The sequence below is a fragment of the Cricetulus griseus genome, chromosome 2 (assembly GCF_003668045.3).
Source record: "Cricetulus griseus strain 17A/GY chromosome 2, alternate assembly CriGri-PICRH-1.0, whole genome shotgun sequence".
NCBI classification, from domain to species: domain Eukaryota; kingdom Metazoa; phylum Chordata; class Mammalia; order Rodentia; family Cricetidae; genus Cricetulus; species Cricetulus griseus.
In genome coordinates, this window is record NC_048595.1 from 392,400,141 (window position 1) to 392,408,436 (window position 8,296).

General features: G+C 43.2%; 1 pseudogene; it reads right to left on the reverse strand.

Moving 5' to 3' along the window:
• Window positions 1-762: 762 nt before the first annotated feature.
• On the reverse strand, window positions 763-1,286 carry LOC100767545 (annotated as a pseudogene).
• Window positions 1,287-8,296: the final 7,010 nt, after the last annotated feature.

Consider the following 8,296-nt stretch of genomic DNA (forward strand, 5'->3'; position numbering starts at 1 on the left):
GCCCTATTCACAATAGCTAACCTGTGGAGCCAATGTAGATGTTCAACAACAGAAGATGGATAAAGAATAAAGATGGTATACATATGTACAAAGTTTTTAGCCATAAAGAAAATTTTATTGTTTGCAAGAAACTGAAGCCAACTGTTGAAACCATGCTGTACTAATTGAGACTGTGTTAGAACAACAAATACCTGTGACCTCTCATTGTGGTTCCAGATGTCACATGGACATATAAAATCATGCATGTATATATGATATTGAGACACTGGAAATCAGGCAGACTCCATGGAAGACAGACAGACAGGGACAGGGGCCATGGCTAGCTAATAAGGGTGGAGAACTTTCAAGATGGCGGCTTCTTCCTCTTCACTCTGGGACCCGAGACAAAAGCCTAACAGTTCTAAAACAAAGGCCTTGTGACCTTTTTCTCCCACTGATAGGCCCCTGCTTATGGATTGGTTCAACAAATTCAACGCTAGATCAAGACTTGTTACAAAACAGTTGTGGGTCAATCAATCATCCAGTCTTTCTTCAAACAGATCAATGCTAAATTAGGGGAGAGAGACACTAGTCTATGAGAAGAAATTAGATTTTGGCTTCCCAAGCCCCCCCCCTTGCTTTGTGGAGGGTCTTTTTCTCTGGGTACCTACAGCATGCTCTTCTTCAACTCCTGGTTCTGTTTGTGGTCATTACATTTCACCAATCAAGAATTTTTCTTGTCTTTTTTTTTTTTTTTTGCCAGGCAGAACTTTATTCAGTGATCTAAAAGAATGTGTTGGGCCTCTTGGTGGTGAAGCGAGGCTTGTGCTGGCGCCGCAACACAGGGTGAGGCAGCGGGAACTTTATCTTTGAGTCATGCATGGAATTGCCGCCAGCACTTGCCGGCTGCAATCTCCTCAACCTTCATTATATGTATTGAGTGCGCATGGGCATGGTGCTAGGCACCCATGTCTCGATAGCAGTGCCAGCCGTGGTCAGGTCCTGGTACTCCCTGTACATGTTATGTGTGCCGCTTTGAGAGTCATAGAACAGCCAAATGCCGAAGTGCTTCACACGAAGCGGTTATTTCTCAAACACCTGTCCGCAATAAACTATCTCCCCGGATGACTTTTTCATCTTCTTCAGCTGAGACACAAAATACCAGAATCGTGACTTGGCCACCACATGGTTTGGCACGAAGATGCGCATCTGATAAAGAGGTGGTGTGTGGTGCTTCGGGGTGGGCAAGCAGCTCCCCACCACTTTGTACTCCCGAAGCGTGCCTGAGGCCTTCATGGCAGTCCATCCTCGTTTGCCGCCAGCCACAAAAGCGCCTTTTAATTCTTTAAGTGGCAGCGAAAATGAACTGATCAAGGACCCCTATATGGTAACAATATTAAAATAGAAGCAAAACATCCTGGCATAAAGGGGGGGATTCATGGGATGGGGGGAGGTGAGAAAGAGGCAGGGAAGGAAAAAAAGATATGAAGCAGAATGTACTTATATATACATTGTATACATAATGAACATATGTATACAATACCAGTATACAATGCATATACATAATGAAAAGTAACACACACACACACACACACACACACACACACACACCTTTCAGCTACTAAATGATACAAGTGATCCAGCTTGTCTACTTAACCATATTGAAGAGACACATGCCTACTCCAGTGGTTCAGTGGCTATTGTACTCTTTATAATAGCCAACGCATGGAATCAGTCTAGCTGTCTGTAACAGATGAATGGATGATGTGGGATGTCCTTCTGTATGCTGCAAATATCTGTGGCTTTTATTGGCTGATGAATAAAGCTGTTTTGGCCAGTGGACAGGCAGGAGTTAGCTAGGCGGGAATTCCAAAAAAGGCAGGAAAAATAAAAAAGACAGATGCCATGTAGTTAGGACTCCCAGGCATTCTCCAGTAAGATAAGGTCACATGGAGATACACAGATTGATGGTTATGGGTTAATAATTAAGAGAGGGCTAGCCAGTAAGAAGCCTAAGTCATTGGCTAAACAATTATAAATATATATTAAGTCTCTGAGTGGTTGTTTCATTAAACAGCTGTGGAACCTGGTGGGTAGAGAGAAAACAGGTCCAACAGGACCCAGACTAGACAGGAAAATCTCCATTTACAAATGGATAGGCAAATTTTGTCATACATGCACAATTAAGTATAATTTAGACATAAAGAAAAATGAAAGTTTGCAAAATGGATGAAATGGGGAGATATTAAGTAAAATAAGACAGACACAGAAAGGTACAGAGGAGATGGTTTAATGGCTAAGAACACTTGCTGATCTTGCAGAGGACCTGGGTTCAAATCCCAACACTCACATGGTAGCATACAACCACCTGTCACTCCAGCTACACACACACACACACACACACACACACACACACACACACACAGTAATTTTTAAAAAAACACACAAAAAGAAAGGTTTGTTCTTTCATTGAGAACTGGGGAGAGGAAGTTGGCCTGAATCTAGGATGGCTATTACTAGGGGTTGGGAGGGGAGTTGAATCATAGCATACTGGATGATTTCGTATGTGTATGAAATATCACACTAAACCCCAATATTTGTAAATAATACATGCTATTAAGATATCTGGATAAAGTTGTTGTACTTCACTTCTTCTGTATCCAGTTCAGAGGTTATAACTACAGATTTACAAAGGCCTTTGTATTTTTTTTTCTAAAATATAGAGCAATGTCCCCTTCTTACCTAAATTATCTAGAGGCTGAGCAGACAAGGGACAGTGGCCAGATCATGAATCAGAAAAGAGCTTGCATGGCACAGGAGATTAACCCTTTATCTACAATAGTCAGCCAGGAGGCCAGATTGCTGTAAGCCAGACTTGCACCATCTCTAGTGACAGTCCAAGTAGACAAACAGGAACTTTTGTAACAGCTGACCTGACATTGCCAGGGCTTGATTAGGAACTGACATCCACCCCAACTTTTGTCCCCAGTTGCAACTTAGCCCCAAACCAAAGAATGCTACATATGCATCCCTACCCAAACCCACAGGTACACCAGCTTCTTCTAGCAGCTACCAATCACTTCCCTGCCAACAGCCTCCAGTCTCGGCACACCTGTTGCCCTCGTTTTCCACACAACAGTACCACTCTTCAGCCTTGCTTATGAGTCTCTGCTCAGATAGAGGTGATTGTAGTTGACTTCCTTGCTATAGCTATGGATCACTAATCTTATTATTTGGTTGGGTTTCTTATTGCTATCAGTGCAAAGGGGGTGATTGTTGCTGGGTGTGGAGGGCAAATATTTGGAAGCTTTAGTTTGGCTAAGAGTCAGAGGGGAGGGGTGCTGGTAGGTGCCAAGTGAGTCTTCTAAAAGTGTGCATGTGAACTTAACAGAAATGGGAATCCAGGGAAGGTTTCAGAGGGGAACAATGGAAGCCAGAATCTGACTTTTGCCCTGGTGAGGACTCCTGCTCAGCTTTGTCTGCAATGCTCTCTGAGTCTAGCCCGTCTGTTTGGTGACAGTTCTCACAGTGTGGCATTCCTGAAAAGAGAAGAGTGCAGGCCTCACTTAGAGCCTTGGAGCGTGTGGAGCATCAGATCATAAGCGGAAAAACAATCCTGAGGTGACTGGCGGGACTGCTTCATTTGGTTTGCTTTTCCTCAAAAAGAACAGTTCTGCAAATGCCCCTAACTTTTCCATTCCCATACGCTCTCAGACCCCTGGCTTCTTTCTTGAAACAATGCTTACATTTAAAACATTTTTGCAATGCTGTGATTTGATTTTTCTCACTTAGCCAGCTGGGAAAGTGCCAGGCTCTTGCGATATGCGTATCATTTTCATTGAGTTATATGGGCACTTACTTCACTGGGATCGTTACTTGTTCTTGTAATTAGAACCACTTCCTATGAAAGTCAGCCAGTAGATGGCAATCCCTAATGTTGTTCAGAGTGGAGTCACACATGTGTGGGCCACCACATTGTCTGTGGAATATGAGATGAAATGACCTTCCTACAGCTGAGTCACTGTTGTGTGGTACAGAACAGGACACAAGTCCTGGCCAAGTCACAGTTCAAGGGCTCACCTCAACACTGGATCTTTTACCTTAAAAAATAAAAATCAACAAGTAAAATTTTGCTCTCAAATACTTTGGTTCCTCTTGCCCAGCAGCATCATCTCTCCCAGGGTTCTATTTTTAGAACTCAACTTCTTAGGACCCAAACTGTAAAGTATCACTGAAAGGATTCAGGCATTATGCTGGCCTGCCCCTGTTACCTGGCAGAATGCACTCAGGCGGTAAGTACTCTGTCAAATGAGGTTTTCAGGTTTTGTACTGTGCATGAGGGGTCTCTTGGGTTTTGTAACCTAGCACTGTCCATAGACTTGTGCATTCGTTTCTCAAACTTAACAATGGTCTTTTTTTGGATATTATGCCATTTGGACTCTGGTGTCCTGTTGGTTTCACACATCTTCCTGCCTCACTCATGAAGAAAAAAGCCACTTCTGCCAGCAGACAGGAACATGCTTATGGCAGCCGTCATCTTGGCCATGTGGCCTAGCTTGGGAACAGGTTTATGAAAGCAGCCATCTTGACCACATGGTCTAGCCGTAGGTCTTCCCATCCATGCCTAGGCAGAGGGACAGTTTAGCCAGCTCTGCCAGTCATACTTCATTTACTTTTTACCTTTCATTTTTTGTCTCTAATCTCTTCTTTCCCTGGCCCCATTGCGCTCGGCTTGTTTATGGAATACTGTGCCTTTCCAGGGCCCTCTGGTCTATCTGCAGCGGATCTGTTTTCTTGTCACTGGCCATTTTAAGTCTACTCTGTCTCTTTAAATCTCCTGTCTGTTTGCTGCAATGTACGGATCAGAGATTACACTCTGGTTCCCCCTTTTCACTTTTATCCTGTCCTGTCTGATATATCCGCTTGTCTCTGTACATATGATTTAAAATTAACTATATATATGTGTGTGTGTGTGTGTGTGTGTGTGTGTGTGTGTGTGTGTGTATGTAAGCTAACTCTATCCAACTTAAATTTAACGGTGCTAAGTCTCAAACATTCCTAAATTGTTATGTATCTTTAAATGATACTAAACATTTAAAGTTATAAAGGTCTATTTCAACTTAACGAAATATTTATACCACCCAGTCCTTCCTGTAAGCTGTTTACAAAGGTAAAGCTTCTATTACAAAAGGGGACTTTACTTCTTGTCCTATAGAGGTGTAAATCTAACCTACTAAGTTGAAACCAGCTACAGTCAGACTAGAGGGCTCTAATTAAAACATCCCTCCATAGCCTCTTAGTTTTAATCCAGTTCTCCAGACAGATCCCTGCACTAATCTATAGCCACCTATGTGCTTAAGGCAAGTAACTAAAGGCAAATTTTGTCTGCTGAGATGTATTAGACAGACAGCCCTCAAATGCTCAGAGATATAGAGAATATAGCAATTTAAATGTTTTATTAAAAAGCTTTTTATAACAGAGACACAGGCCAGCTGCTGGCCCCACCCCATTTCCTCCAAGAAGACTGGTGGGCACTGAAGAAACTCCACCCACAAAAGTGCAACACTAGCCACTGAGCAACCCTGCCTTTCACCTCAACTGCTGCAAAGGACTCTTCAGACCGAGGACAAGAGGACAATGGAATTGACTTTCTCCACGTTGCTTGGGCCAACGGTAGGCAAGTCTTCCTTCTATTCCTAATCCATATGTCCCATGCTATCAGCAGAAGGGGTGTCCTTAAAGCCACTGCCCTCAACAACTATGGAGGACCTTGGGGGTGGCTGTACATGCAGCCAGCTAGCAAGTCTCTGTAAGTCTCTGTTATTCTTTAATCATTAATTCAGGTAAAATTTTATCCTTCTCAAGAACTCAGATGCCTTTGAAGACTGGCAGCTTTGCTAGCTTAAAGCAGAACAGATTTCAGGAACAGGTATTTTAAGGTCTACGTATGTGAAGAATGGAAAGTATAAGGTATATGAAGGTCTAAATATGAGAGTTATAAAGGTCTGGGGATGGAAGGTCTAAGATGGTAATGTAAGGTGTATGAATGAAATTTAGGAAGGTCTGAGAATAAAAGGCTTAAGTGATGACAAATAAAGTGAAGTGAGCCATCCAAAAGAATGAAACACACTCCAGATTTCTCTTTCATTATGCTACTGTTTATAGTCTTAACATTAATCAATAAAGTTCTGATAAGCTACTAATCCAACTCCAATAGAGTACTAAACTATTACTCCATTATACGATAACTGCAAAGTCAAAATTAAGATGCTTATCATTGTCCTAAAGATATCTGTCAGTTTTTAAAATGTTAATGCTTTCAGCCAAGTCACTTCTAACATAAATATGCTGCTAGTGTGTCTAATACTTATGTTTTCACAAACTTAAAGAATTCTTGTAAGTTCCAGGGAGCCCAATTGGACCTACCCAAACAGGTCAGGTTCACTCCAGATGTTATTCAACCTCTCTCTGCTCCCGGGACTCCCTTCCCTCATCTTGGGAACACCTCCCTCAGCTTACAATCCTCCCCTCAAGTACCAGGACCTAAGAAAAAATTTAACCTTGTCCTCTACTCTGCTAACATCTTCCCAGGTGTCTAAGAGACGCCAGGGAGTTCCATACAGCCTGGAATGTGATGAAACAACCAGCTACCCCAGGACGTGGCAGCACCCTGGCTTTCTCAAGTAACCCAAAGATGGTCAATGCCCCCCAGGTCAGCAGGAAGTAGCCTTGAGAACTCAACGTCCTTATTCCCTAACTTGCCATGCCTAACTCCTCACCTTTTTAATAATAAGCAAAGGTAGGAATGAAAGGATTCAGGTATTATGCTGGCCTGCCCGTTTCCTGGCAGAATGCACTCAGGCAGTAAGTACTCTGGTCAGCCCAGGGTTCCATGAGTCTGCACAAAGGTGTAAAGGACCCCTTTAAAAGACAGACCCCTGCCCACTTAAGCTCCTCTCTTCCTCTCTTGCTCCTCTCGCCCCTCACCCCCTCCTTCATCTCTCTCTCTTCTTCCCCTCCCTCTCTCCCCACCTGTAATAAACTCTGTGGTTAATGTATCTCTTGGTTCCTGTTCCATCTAGAGCAACTCTTTAACAAAAGAACAACAAACACTGTTTCCAGAACAAGACAGAAGCTAGAGGTACTGTTCAAATGATTCAAGGAAATAAAGATCCAAAGGGGAAAATATCTCAGGAGATTCTAACAACACACAAAAGGTTCCTTTCTCCTCTTCATTTCTGCTGTTTGAACATAAACATTCTGGCCATTTCCCAAGTAATTGAAAGCAAACACATGTAGACTGGTTGGGTAAATCAGCCCCAGAATGCCCCCTGGATAGAGTGCAGAGGAAACCATACCATTAATGCTTGCCTTCGCAAATAATGAGGCAGGCAAGTGAATGTGTAGGCCTCTTTACTTTTCTTCACAGGGATAAATCATTTCATTACCGTCCTTGTTTCAATCTAGGAAACGGCACTAAGAGTCCAAGACAAAACTGTTCCTAGATAATTTTCCATCATGTCGTCTTCTGAAAGGCTGCTACCCACTCAATGTGACAAGTGTAACCCATGGTCACATGATTGTAACGCCCACATGGTGAGGTGGGGCCCTGGGGGTCTCCTCTAAGGTCTGCCCTGCTATCCTACTTCATTTTCATCTTATCAGGACCCATGAAATGGAGTCCATACCATCTTGCCATGAGTTCAGAAAACTCAAATCTGTCTTATTGTTCATGAGACATTAGTTAGCGGCTACAGGATATTCTGGCCTTGGTGGTAGCGGGAGGGGGGGAAGAGGGAGTTATGTCTCTTATCTAAATAACAATAGGTTTCAGCCCATCTTGACCCTGAAAGGCTGATGGCAGGTGTGGCTACCAAATACCTGCAGGATTAAGGGAAGTAAGTCTCTTTGCCCTTTATACATGATAATAGAAGTCTTCTGCCTTTTGTCATCACTGTTGGTTGGATGGTAAGATGGTGTAAGAATAAACTAAGGGTGCATTCAGTATGGATTGAATCTGCCCTCCCAACAGCTATCCTGTGTCTCTTTTTGGTTAGCCTTTCCCTCATCCACACTCCCCACTCAGGTATGAACCTGGGGCTGCTCTGTTGGCTCCCGTTGTAGCCCCACAAACACAGCCCCTGACAATAGCTCCAACCTTAGACTTAGCAATCACAAGCTCTTGAAGTTCCTGCAGGATATCTGAATTTGGTTCCTAGCACTCACCTTAAGTGGTTCACACTCACCTTATGTGGTTCACAACTACCTGTAATTCCAGCTCCAGGGTATACAGTGCCCTCTCCTGCCTCCATGGGCA